This window comes from Salvelinus fontinalis, unplaced genomic scaffold (genome assembly GCF_029448725.1).
Source record: "Salvelinus fontinalis isolate EN_2023a unplaced genomic scaffold, ASM2944872v1 scaffold_1901, whole genome shotgun sequence".
In the NCBI taxonomy this organism is placed as follows: Eukaryota; Metazoa; Chordata; class Actinopteri; order Salmoniformes; family Salmonidae; genus Salvelinus; species Salvelinus fontinalis.
Window position 1 is genome coordinate 2,660 of NW_026602110.1, and position 14,203 is coordinate 16,862.

Consider the following 14,203-nt stretch of genomic DNA (forward strand, 5'->3'; position numbering starts at 1 on the left):
ATTCCAGTGTTTTTTTTAGTTTTTATTTTACTTGCTGTGTTGTACTCACTTCGCCTCCATGGCCTTTTTATATTTTTATTTATTTATACATATATCTGTTTGCCTTCACCTCCCTTATCTCACCTCACTTGCTCACATTGTATATAGACTTATTTTTTTTATTTTTTTTTCACTGTATTATTGACTATATGTTTGTTTTTACTCCATGTGTAACTATGTGTTGTTGTATGTGTCGAACTGCTTTGCTTTATCTTGGCCAGGTCGCAATTGTAAATGAGAACGTGTTCTCAATTTGCCTACCTGGTTAAATAAAGGTTAAATAAAAAAAAATAAAAATAATGCATGCTCCACTTCAGTGTACAATGGTTCTGAATTTGCATATCAATGTGTTTGAAGATTTTACGTTCTGCATCTTTCATCTGAAGCCATATCCTCCAGGGTCTAAACAGGTGTAGATTTCCATCTCTGTGTGGGAGACCAGATATTGCAAGGAGACCAGTAAGGGGCCCTCACCTCTTCAATTTGGCCAAAGGAGACCTAAGACCCCAATACCAGTGACACTGCCCTAAGGTTGGTGCTGTCCTTTGGAGGAGACTGTGGAGACAGAGGTCTTATCTCTCTGTGGTTACTAAAGATGTCATGGCACTTATGGCATGAGTAGAGGTGTTGACCCTGCTTCTCCTGGCTATATTTCCAAGCCTAAACATGTAAATCCAACTCATTATCATAGGCTGTATGGGGATCAATATCATTTTTGTTTTGTTAATAATGCTGCATGTCTCAAAAGATAAGAATGAGACCAATATATGTATTTTGCTAATCATAGTTCCTGTCTCTGAAATTACATTTGTGTGTGTTGTAGGAGTAACCAATACTCAAAATCTCTGTGTGTGTGTGTGTGTGTGTGTGTGTGTGTGTGTGTGTGTGTGTGTGTGTGTGTGTGTGTGTGTGTGTGTGTGTGTGTGTGTGTGTGTGTGTGTGTGTGTGTGTGTGTGGTAGAAACAATAGTTGGCCATTATTTCTTTGAACATCTCAGTTTGGGCAGCAGCCACTGAAGAAACCTGTCAATCAAAAACCACAGGAGAATAAATAGTATTATAAACTGGGTTGTTCGAACCCTGAATGCTGATTGTCTGAAAGTCGTGGTATATTTAAGCAATAAAGCATGAGGGGGTGTGGTATATGGCCAATATACCACAGCTAAGGGCTGTTCTTACACACAACACAACACGGAGTGCCTGGATACAGCCCTTAGCCGTGGTATATTGGCCATATACCACAAACCCCCAAGGTGCCTTATTGCTATTATGAACTGGTTAACAACGTAATTAGAGCAGTAAAATTAAATGCTTTGTCATACCTGTGGTACACCGTCTGATATACCACGGCTGTCAGCCAATCAGTATTCAGGGCTCGAACCACCCAGTTTATAACAGACCGTATACCACGAATATGACAAAACATTTATTTTTACTGCTCTAATTACGTTGGTAACCAGTTAATAATAGCAATAAGACACCTCGGGGGTTTGTGGTATATGGCCAATATACCACGGCTAAGGGCTGTATCCAGGCACTCCGTGTTGCGTCGTGATAAAGAACAGCCCTTAGCCGTGATATATTGGCCATATACCTCCTCGTGCCTTATTGCTTAAGTTTGCACTTACACATCAGATAGCTGCTCTTTCTCTGCTACCTCATTCTATTTCTCTAATTCTCTAGTCTAGTATTCCCTGGTTATGTTCCACTTCTCCCTCCTCTATTTCCTCACCTCTTCCTCAGACTCTTCTTTTCCTCTTCCTTGTCCTCCTCCTTACTTTCTCCAACATTTCCCATCTGTTGTATCTTACTGGCCTTCTCTTGTTTTACTACTTTTTTGGCCTTGCCCTTCTTTTTCTCATTGACCTTCCCTTCCTGAATATTTTGGACAAGGAGATAAAGTAATGTAAGCTTATGGGTTTTCTCTTCTCTTGAGCTATACTATACTATAGAAGGACTTATGCTATACTATAGAAGGACTTAAGGCCAATATTCCCTTCTTGTATTTCCTCTCACCTGTGGGGCCACTCCAGCCATTTCCTGGAGCAGCTTCCTGCCGGTCTCGCTCAGGTTGGTGATGGGAGCCAGGCGAGGGCTGTGGCGGTATGGGAAGTTCTCTGTTCGGGGCAGAGCGATAATGACAGGGCTGAGAGGAGTCAGAGGCCTTGGGACATTTACTGGGTAGGGAGAGCCTACAGCAGAGGGCAGGGCCCGTAGGGCTTCAGCCAGTGTCCGGGGTGCTGAGGTCACAAGAGGAGAGAGGCCATTCTTGACAGATACAGGACCTGAGACCTTCCCTGGGCTCTGTCGGACCAGAAAGTAAAGTAACATATAGGAAAGTGCTATCTTCAACACAAGCTGTAGAAATACTTTCTAACTACTCTATACACATTGCATATACATGACTACACTCAATAAGTAATTACCTGCATCATTTCCAATCCCCCATGTATATATTTAAAAAAAAGAAGATATATGCAGAACTTACCAGGAAGTCTGACTCATCGAAGGAGTGGAGAGACAGATCATCATCCTCGTCCATATCCCTCACGTCAAGCTTTGTCACCTTTCCATTCTCAACTTTCAGAGGTGGTGTCCTCCTTTCATGATCCTCATCATCACACTGTGTATCAGAGTCAACTAGTCAGAGACCATCCTCCTCACAGTGATGTCACTCAACAAAGCCATGGACGGTAGGGTACAACTCTTACCTCCGATTCACAGTCAGTGAAGGAGTAGATGGAAAAGTCATCAGAACTGGAGGATGAGATCACGTCATCATTTTTTCTCTCTATCAGCCGAGTCACCCTTCCAGACTGAGGAGACAGAGAAAGGAATGTACTCATGGCAGCCATAGAATACACTGGCATTAACCCTCAAGGAAATGTAGAATACGTAGGCAATCCAACATGGTTGTACAAGTACTGAGCAATACATGGGTAACTGAAAATGCAATAATTGCAACTCCCATAACATTAGGGGTGGGGCTAAAGACCTTCCATAGTATAGGATTTTTTAGCATCTCAAATGGATGATTGTCAATTCAACCAACCCAACCAAAATGGCCATATGAATCAACAGATTGATCTATCTGTTGTGTCTCTATGGGAACAGCAGAGATGTCTGACCTGGCTGAGAGGCTCTGGATTGACGCTCCATCCATCCCCAGATGTTTGGTCCTGCCCATAGCTCACAATGATTGGCTGTTAACAGTAAAGAATGAATTCAACACTGCTTTGCTCATTTTGGCCTTAAATTGTGTATCAATAAATAATATAAGTACTGTTATGTGGTTGAATTTGAATGTAACTTACAGGCCTTTTGTGGATCTGAGGGGTCTGCACTGAAGTAGACTGTCAAGACAGCATTCAATGAGGATAGATAGGGATATCTGCATTTGCTTTCATTCTGATAACTGCAGTTTGTACATGCAGAATGCATAACTAATGTGTATGTGTTTTTGTTTCAGGTCAGATATGACTTACAGGCTTTGGCCTTCTGTGCACCTTGCCGGTTGGCCACAACACGGAATCAGGGCTGTTCACCCTCACTGGTTTCAACTGTCAACACAACACTCAATTTAAAAAGTGATAATATAACAAAAACAGGACAAAACAAACAAATATTTGATATTTACCACATAAGGGCAGCGTCTTAAAGCTCTTTTTATTCTCTCATCATTATGATCCATCTTTATTTCTGAGGGAAACATTTCCATCAATTAATTGACACAAAACACATCCTGACTCACACACAAAGATGGCATCCCAAATGGCACCCTATTCCCTATATATGTATATTTATGTTGGGAAGGAGGTGCCCCAAAAGGCCAAAGATTACCTGCAACAACCTGAGTGAAGAAAACTATTGTACAGATTAAATCAATCTGAACAGTTTATGTAGTGAATGAATGCATGGTTACGTCATTTTAGGTCACAGCTTTATGACTGCGCATAATACGTCACAAGAAAAAGGCCTGTTTGGAGCCGGACTGGTGGCATCATCTTCTCACTGGTTGTAGCTCAATAACGAACGTGATGTGCTTAACCAGTTATACTTTTGATACCTGTTAGTATTGAACGCCCTCACCTTCTTCATAAAACTGATCTCAAGCTGAGGTCGACCCTCGCTTTTAATTCGCACCTTTTCCGTGTACCCCAGAGAATGAAAATGGTTCACAACAAAAAATCCACAACATTTGACAGCTTTGGCCATTCTATCATTCTGGAGGAGATAAATGCACACTCGCGCTGGTAACGCTAGTTAGCCAGCTACTGGAGTCCGTGTAATTTATTTAAATTTGCCTTGCTAACTGCAAACAAAAATAAAGTTCTAAAACCAAGAAAACTATTTGTAATATACCTCCTCGCTCTCCTGTAATTTGAAAAAACTAATTTGAATTGAATAATATTAAAAAAAAATGCTCAACCATCATTCTTCACTTTTAATCTATATCCAACGTCACTAAATTTCTCACCACATAGAGCCCCATAATGCTCTGTGGCACAACCCCAATACAACACACTAGGGCTGCATTCCCAAACACTTAAAATACACACCTTCTCCCCTCAGCCCTCAAATAAAGTGGACACTTCTGATTTTAAAAAACAACAACAGTATTTAACCAGGTAAGCTAGTTGAGAACAAGTTCTCATTTAAAACTGTTACCTGGCCAAGATAAAGCAAAGCAGTTTGACACATACAACAACACAGAGTTACACATGGATTTAAAAAATATATATATTTCACCTTTATTTAACCAGGTAGGCAAGTTGAAAACAAGTTCTTATTTACAATTGCGACCTGGCCAAGATAAAGCAAAGCAGTTCGACACATACAACAACACAGAGTTACGCATGGAGTAAAACAAACATACAGTCAATAATACAGTAGAAAAATAAGTCTATATACAATGTAAGCAAATGAGGTGAGATAAGGGAGGTAAAGGCAAAAAAAAGGCCATGGTGGCGAAGTAAATACAATATACCAAGTTAAACACTGGAATGGTAGATTTGCAGTGGAAGAATGTGCAAAGGAGCAAAATAAATAAATAAATACAGTAGGGGGAGAGGTAGTTGTTTGGGCTAAATTATAGATTGGCTATGTACAGGTGCAGTAATCTGTGAGCTGCTCTGACAACTGGTGCTTAAAGCTAGTGAGGGAGATAAGTGTTTCCAGTTCCAGAGATTTTTGTAGTTCGTTCCAGTCATTGGCAGCAGAGAACTGGAAGGAGAGGCGGCCAAAGGAAGAATTGGTTTTGGGGGTGACCAAAGAGATATACCTGCTGGAGCGCGTGCTACAGGCAAGTGCTGCTCTGGTGACCAGCGAGCTGAGATAAGGGGGGACTTTACCTAGCAGGATCTTGTAGATGACCTGGAGCCAGGGGGTTTGGCGACGAGTATGAAGCGAGGGCCAGTCAACGAGAGCATACAGGTCGCAGTGGTGGGTAGTATATGGGGCTTTGGTGACAAAACGGATGGCACTGTGATAGACTGCATCCAATTTATTGAGTAGGGTATTGGAGGCTATTTTGTAAATGACATCGCCGAAGTCGAGGATCTGTAGGATGGTCAATTGTACAAGGGTATGTTTGGCAGCATGAGTGAAGGATGCTTTTTTGCGAAATAGTAAGCCAATTCTAGATTTAACTTTGAATAAACAGGCGTACAGTCAATAACACAATAGAAACAAAAGAAAGTCTATATACAGTGTGTGCAAATGGCGTGAGGAGGTAAGGCAATAAATAGGCCATAGTAGCGAAGTAATTACAATTTAGCAAATTAACACTGATGTCACGCCCTGACCATAGTTTGCTTTGTATGTTTCTATGTTTTGTTTGGTCAGGGTGTTATCCGAGTGGGCATTCTATGTTGTAAGTCTAGTTTGTCTATTTCTATGTGTTTGGCCTGATATGGTTCTCAATCAGAGGCAGGTGTTAGTCGTTGTCTCTGATTGGGAACCATATTTAGGTAGCCTGTTTTGTATTGTGGGTTGTGGGTGATTGTTCCTGTTTCTGTGTCTTTTTTTATGTCACCATACGGGACTGTTGCATTTTTGTTGGTTTGTCCCTTTATTGTTTTGTAAGGTTATTCAGTGTTATTCGTTAATAAAAGTAACAATGTATTCATATCACGCTGCGCATTGGTCCTCCGATCCTTCTTACTACTCATCCTCAGATGAGGACGACGACGAACGTGACAACTGAAGTGATAGATGAGCAGATTGTGATGTGCAAGTACTGGTGTGCAAAAGAGATACTGGTGAGAGATACTGGTGTGCAAAAGAGCAGAAAAGTGATGACGTATCATGACGTCTGATGAGTTGACACTTGCAGGGCAAGGGGCGAGGGAAGAATTATTTAATTTTAAATGGACCGCCCAGAAATGTGTCACTTGTTCATCCCACGGTTGTGTTTTCAGTCATCATGGAACTGCTGTGTGTGCCTTATATGCACTACAGTCAATTATGATTGCATTTCATATCTTGGCTAGAAGACAACACCTTCGCAGACATTGAATGTTAGCCATCCTACTATATCAGGTAAATCGAAAATTACAATGTATACGTGTGATGTCAGGGAAAGTTATATGCTTTCGTGTTGTTGACTATCATAAAATGTGAAGACTGTATATTATCAAACCAATTCTCCATGTGTAATTTAATTACGCAATTAAACTAATCATGTAACTTTAACGAGGAAATTGGGGCACCACGGAAAAATGTTGTTTATAGAGTGTCAATTTCCCAAATATAACTCCCCAGATATTTTCATATCTTATCAAAACAGTCTCTTATTAATGAATTTTATTACCTCTTAAGTGTCATTACTGAATGTTGCAAACCCTTGGATATCTGCACCAACCCTAGCATAGAATCATGAATCAGCAAAATATAAATTGGCTTAATTATTTATTTACCAACTAACTTAATCAATCACATAATTACATAAAACACGCTCACAATTAGTTCATACATGGGTTACTTAACATGTTGTTGCCGGTTTATATGCTGGAGGGAGTCGACAGAAAAGTCTCTGGTTGCGTCCCTAGTGGATACTTCAGGCATACCCATGTCGTCACATAGAATAGATGTTTCGGCGGTTGTCGGTATTCTTTGTCCTAGGCTACATACATTTCCAGCTGCAGACTGAAAAGGCCTCGTATAAGATCTGCTCCTTCTGTGGCAATGTTTTAGAGTTTAACCATTTCTAGCCGTGTAACCAACGCTACATGTTGTATGGTCTTAGAAATTCAACCATTTGCAACCTTAGCTTACACCGTGGTCTGGTGTGAATTGCGTCACGGGGGATTTTATACTTGGGTAGAAAAGGGGCCGTCTCATCATGTTTGTGCTCAACTGGACGTGGCTACTGACTGTGCATAAGTTACCATAAAACAACCAATTCTGATTTAGAAGACTAAATCTCATTGTTAGCTTTTCAAAAGTATTTTTATACTTATTCATTGATCTTATACAACAGTCAGATGTAAAACTGACAGCTGGGAAATGTACACTTTAAGAGATACAGTTATGTGTTTCCTGTCCTTCATGAGATCACCAAATGAAACACACTCGACATGACTGTCCCTTAAGTGTCCACGGACCATTCCCATATTCTCAAAAAGATAAATATTGTTTAATTCTCCCATTTTGGGGATTAGGAGTTTTTTTTATTTACATTTGTTTCTACTTAAACTTGTATGTTGAATTTTCCATATTAATGTTGGTTTTAAGTTTTGGCTGACTTTGCTTAGCGGATCACCATCGCAAATGGAATCATGGGGCTAATTGTACACTCGCAAACTCGAAAGTACTATTGTAAGTGAAACTAGGCAAAAACAGAGGTGATTATGAAATTAAATATTTCGTCAGGACATGTCTCATGCTGTGAATATCCCCAGAAGACATTTTATCTTGTATATTAACTCATTTCAAATGTAAGGCATTGAAAGCATTCTATATTGGAAGTCTATAAATGTACAGTCGTGGCCAAAAGTTTTGAGAATGACACAATTATTAATTTCCACACAGTTTGCTGCTTCAGTGTCTTTAGATATTTTTGTCAGATGTTACTATGGAATACTGAAGTATAATTCAAGCATTTAACAAGCATTTCATAAGTGTCAAAGGCTTTTTTTGACAATTACATGAAGTTGATGCAGAGTCAATATTTTCAGTGTTGACCCCCTTCTTTTTCAAGACCTCTGCAATCCGCCCTGGCATGCTGTCAATTAACTTCTGGGCCACATCCTGACTGATGGCAGCCCATTCTTGCATAATCAATGCTTGGAGTTTGTCAGAAATTGTGGGGTTTTGTTTGTCCACCCGCATCTTGAGGATTGACCACAAGTTCTCAATGGGATTAAGGTCTGGGGAGTTTCCTGGCCATGGACCCAAAATATTGATGTTTTGTTCCCCGAGCCTCTCAGTCATTACTTTTGCCTCATGGCAAGGTGCTCCATCATGCTGGAAAAGGCATTGTTCGTAACCAAACTGTTCCTGGGTGGTTGAGAGAAGTTGCTCTCGGAGGATGTGTTGGTACCATTCTTTATTCATGGCTGTGTTCTAAGGCAAAATTGTGAGTGAGCCCACTAGCTTGGCTGAGAAGCAACCCCACATGAATAGTCTCAGGATGCTTTACTGTTGGCATGACACAGGACTGATGGTAGCGCTCACCTTGTCTTCTCCGGACAAGCTTTTTTCCGGATGCCCCAAACAATCTGGAAGAGGATTCATCAGAGAAAATTACTTTACCCCCGTCCTCAGCAGTCCAATCCCTGTACCTTTTGCAGAATATCAGTCTGTCCCTGATGTTTTTCCTGGAGAGAAGTGGCTTCTTTGCTGCCCTTCTTGACAACAGGCCATCCTCCAAAAGTCTTCTCCTCACTGTGCGTGCAAATGCACTCACACCTGCCTGCTGCCATTCCTGAGCAAGCTCTAGATTGGTGGTGCCCCGATCCCGCAGCGGTCCTGCCTCTTGCTGGACTTTCTTGGGCGCCCTGAAGCCTTCTCCACAACAATTGAACCGCTCTCCTTGAAGTTCTTGATGATCCGATAAATGGTTGATTTAGGTGCAATCTTACTGGCAGCAATATCCTTGCCTGTGAAGCCCTTTTTGTGCAAAGCAATGATGACGGCACGTGTTTCCTTGCAGGTAACCATGGCTGACAGAGGAAGAACAATGATTCCAAGCACCACCCTCCTTATGAAGCTTCCAGTCTGTTATTCGAACTCAATCAGCATGACAGGGTGATCTCCAGCCTTGTCCTCGTCAACACTCACACCTGTGTTAATGAGAGAATCACTGACATGATGTCAGCTGGTCCTTTGTGTCATTCACAAAACTTTTTAGCCATGACTGTATTTACAAAAGTCAACATGGCTGCCTATTCAGATGCCCTAGAAAGGTTGTGTAAATACAGAGAAGAGTAAGATTAGAGTAAAATATACATACTTGTAGCACATTCATATTGCACCATGTATTGTTAAATTCGTACATTTAAATTGCAGTAACTATTTAGTAATTGAGCCTTGTTCTTCATCGGTTCATTAAAGAATAGGTCTTGGATTAAGTGGTGATCAACTGTAAAAGTGTCCTGGTGTTTTTCTTCTCACGCTCTCTGACTTTAAGGCTTAGTGCCAACTAGTTACGTTTAAATGGACACTACCACAGCATATAGGCAATGCAATATGTGTTGGTTGTATGTCCACTTTCAGTACAACATGAATACGTCTATTAACTGTCATTTATGTGTGTTCTGATAATCACTACCTCTGGTGTGTAGTATACAAAACATTAGGAACACCTCCCCAATATTAAGAACAGCCTCAATTCGTCAGGTATGGACTCTACAAGGTGTTGAAAGCGTTCCACAGAGATGTTGTCTCAAATGCTTCCCACAGTAGTCAAGTTATCTGGATGTCTTTTTGGTGGTGGACCATTTTTGAAACACACGGGAAACTGTTGAGCGTTAAAACCCAGTAGCGTTGCAGTTCTTGACACAATGACCCAGATGCACCTGGCACCTACTACTTTCTATGCTGATGGTTGGAGGTCCAATACAAAATATTTACTTCAACTTGAGGTTCTGCTGAACATTAACTGTATGAAATGAAATGAAGTGGATGATATGCCAGCAGCATACCACCCTGCATACCACTGCTGGCTTGCTTCTGAAGCTAAGCAGGGTTGGTTCTGGTCAGTCCCTGGATGGGAGACCAGATGCTGCTGGAAGTGGTATTGGAGGGCCAGTAGGAGGCACTCTTTCCTCTGGTCTAATAAAAAATATCCCAATGCCCCAGGGCAGTGATTGGGGACACTGCCCTGTGTGTAGGGTGCCGTCTTTCGGATGGGACGTTAAACGGGTGTCCTGACTCTGAGGTCATTAAAGATCCCATTGCACTTATCGTAAGAGTAGGGGTGTTAACCCCGGTGTCCTGGCTAAATTCCCAATCTGGCCCTCAAACCATCATGGTCACCTAATAATCCCCAGTTTACAATTGGCTCATTCATCCCCCTCCTCTCCCCTGTAACTATTCCCCAGGTCGTTGCTGCAAATGAGAACCTGTTTTCAGTCAACTTACCTGGTAAAATAACGGTAAATTAAAAAAATAAAAAATATATAAGGGTGATGTTCAGCAGTCCTTTTGGTGTTTCTTTTAATAGAGAAACCCCTAAACTATTGTAGTGATATGGCAGGGTTCATGTTTTCATTTGTGTGCCTTTGAACTTTTTCTCTTACATTACTGATATCGAATAACGTGTTCCATCATGACCTGTTACATGACTTTTACCACTTGATCCAGTTTATGCAAAATAGCTATTTGTATATAAACAGTGTAACTTGAAAACACGCATTAGTAAAGAAATAATAATCATTGATTTGCTATACTTAGTCTAGGTAGTAATTAATGGCTTCTCTTTACTGTGCACAACGACCAATTATTTAAAAAATGGTTTGATACTTTTTTTCATTTTTCGTGATATCCAATTGGTAGTTAGTCTTTTCCCATCGCTGCAACTCCCCTACGAACTTGGAAAAGGCAAAAGTCAACCATGCGTCCTCTAAAACACAACCCTGCCAAGCCACACTGCTTCTTCACACAGAAGCCAGCCGCACCAATGTGTTGGAGGAAACTGGCAACCGCACAGTGCATCAGTTATTTGGAGTAAGATTTAGAGTAAGGATACAGATCCTGCCCTGTGATGATGACGTTGCAGAGTAAGACAGTGTGTGGGACCAAAAATGTTATGATGAGCAGAAACAGCCAGGGCAGGGCTAACATGGGTACGCTGACCCCAAAAAGGAAACTCAACCATAAGTAAGTACACTGTGGCCATACACATAAGGGAGAGGGATACAGGAACTAACCCCTCCACTTGATTCTGGGCAGATGCACCAAACAGTACCAGCCCCAGGATTGTGTACAACACGCCTGTGCTGATCGGGAGCAGCTGAAACATGAGGAACCAAACAGTGGCCACACACTTCTCAGATTAACGGGTTGACAGACATCAGCGGCATTGATGTGTTGTGCTCTAACTTGCTGCTGTAGCCTACTGGCACCATCTGTTACGTCATTAACATTAGCTACAAGTTGTAGCAAGCCAGATAACGTTACAACAGTCACTCGTTAGCCTCAACTCAGGAGTAAAACTCTTGAACCTCTGAACCACAGTTGTGGAAAATTCTTTATTGTCCCCATGGGGAAATGTTGTTGCAGTGTCTTGTACACGTTTAAAGTGGCGTTTAAATACAAAACAACATTTACAATACAACTTTCATAACAGTTAACATACCAATTAGTCATTAATAAAAAAAAAAGACTATTCTGCTGGCCTTACTGATTCGATAGGAACATCAGCCCGAGCTATTTAGGAGGGATATCACACCTGGCACAAATGATTGTCTAGTTGTTTTTCTTGCTGAGGGGTGCCCTATACCTGTGCCCAAAGGGGAGTAGTTCAAAGTCCGGGTACAGGGGGTGGCTTGGGTCTGAAATGATTTTGTGAGACTTGCGGACATTTGTGGCCTGCTGCAGGTCATTTTGCAGGGCTCTGGCAGTGCTCCTCCTTGCACAAAGGCGGAGGTAGCAGTCCTGCTGCTGGGTTGTTGCCCTCCTACGGCCTCCTCCACGTCTCCTGATGTACTGGCCTGTCTCCTGGTAGCGCCTCCATGCTCTGGACACTAACGCTGACAGACACAGCAAACCTTCTTGCCACAGCTCGCATTGATGTGCCATCCTGGATGAGCTGCACTACCTGAGCCACTTGTGTGGGTTGTAGACTCCGTCTCATGCTACCACTAGAGTGAAAGCACCGCCAGCATTCAAAAGTGACCAAAACTTCAGCCAGGAAGCATAGGAACTGAGAAGTGGTCTGTGGTCACCACCTGCAGAACCACTCCTTTATTGGGGGTGTCTTGCTAATTGCCTATAATTTCCACTTTTTGTCTATTCCATTTGAACAACAGCATGTGAAATGTATTGTCAATCAGTGTTGCTTCCTAAGTGAACATATGTCAATGTCCATATTCCTATGAAATAAAGTCATGTCATAACAGATCCTTACACAATGTTTCAAATAGAATGTTTTATTATTCCCAAAGTACAATACAGTCACATCACATGTATATAGATAGTATCAACAACTCCAGGGAGGAAAGGTGCACCCTGACATCCCTCAGACCTGTGTACCACAGTCAACACATACATTGCCTAAGTGTGTTGGAATAAAATAGCTCATTTGGACGCCCACCCTGGGTGTGATATCGGCTCCGTGGTTAGACGCTCCGTTCCCAGTCCAATGGCTTGCCTTAGGCTGATCCAACCAGAGTCCATACACCCAAATCGTATCCCCTTATACAACCTAGGGACATGGGCCCTTGTGTACTTGTATAAAAGACAGAGATATGTTGCACCTCGCTATCAGTGTACTTAACACAAACCATCAGTTCCTTTTCTAACACCTTGTGGAGCTTAGTGAACCATGCAGAACCCAAACTACAGCGGTACTACACTGGAGTGTGTCCCAGAAGTGCAGATAATTCAGGGGGTTGCAACGGTCGTGACTGTCTTCGACCATAGACTTGAGGTGGACAGTAACCAGACTATAACCCCTCAATACACCACTCCCGAAAACTGTTTCAAAGGTCGGAGGAATGAATATGACTTACTCAAAGACCCTAATGTTATGATGCGCGTTGATGCGCGCTGGTAAGGTATAGGACTCGGAAATCACGCCATCATTGTCGGCATAAAGCAACTGGCATTCAGAAGATTCAATCTGGATGATCTGGGTGTCAGAACCAATGTCAATAGCGTCAATGCACATAACCTCTGGTAAGTTATTCTCCACGACCTGCACTTCAGAGGAATCACCCCATATCCTTTCCAGAGTCCGTTTCCATTGGGAGTCCGACCACACCGACTGTGGGGCAGATGTGTAGCATCCTCCCTTCCTTTTTATCACAACACCAATTACGTTCAGCACCCCGAAAATGTCATACATCCTACGTTGTTTAATATTAAATCTCGTAACCATGTCCTGCAAGGTGAACATCCCTGGGTTATTGCGCACATGCCGGTAAACAGTTCCAATGTGTTTCTTCATACTAGATCTTTTAAATATCGGCAACTGATACCTTTGTCGTTTGCATGTGTATATCTTTACTCAGAAGTCCAATACCTTCCAGGGCGCAGAGTACGTCATATAGTCTGCGACTGCCATTGGTGTCTAGATTCAATAACGTGACGAGAGAGATGTAGGTGAAAGTGTTCAAGATTTCCATTAGGTGTAAGGTCTGTTTTGTAAGTGTGGCCAGATGTGCGTCCTCAGGTACTGGTGACTGAGACATGGTTACTACTACTATGACACAGGGTAACGTAGTACAGTGTCCTTGGGTGGGTGGATGTACCCTATGCTGCCTAGTAGAGAGACTCAGTGTGTGCTGTTACAGTCTGGCCAACAATGCCTTTAAAGGGGTTTTAAGTAGTCCATTCATCCAACACCAACCATGTGTATCAGCCTTGCCTATAGTGACTCGTCAGACCATGGCTATAGTATCCAACAAAACCCCTTGTCCAAACAAAGCTGATCCCTCCACACATGGCTACATGGCAACTATGACTCCTATCCGCTTAGGACTTGTATATCCAAACCAGAC

General features: G+C 42.1%; 1 long non-coding RNA gene across 1 annotated transcript; it reads right to left on the reverse strand.

Moving 5' to 3' along the window:
- Positions 1–385: 385 nt before the first annotated feature.
- LOC129850256 (uncharacterized) lies at positions 386–3,611 on the reverse strand. The gene is made up of 7 exons (XR_008758735.1): positions 3,524–3,611; positions 3,353–3,391; positions 3,167–3,241; positions 2,750–2,854; positions 2,527–2,661; positions 2,055–2,342; positions 386–1,061 (listed from the first exon to the last, which is right to left on the reverse strand). It is a non-coding gene; the product is annotated as an uncharacterized LOC129850256 (long non-coding RNA).
- Between the last annotated feature and the right edge of the window lie 10,592 nt (positions 3,612–14,203).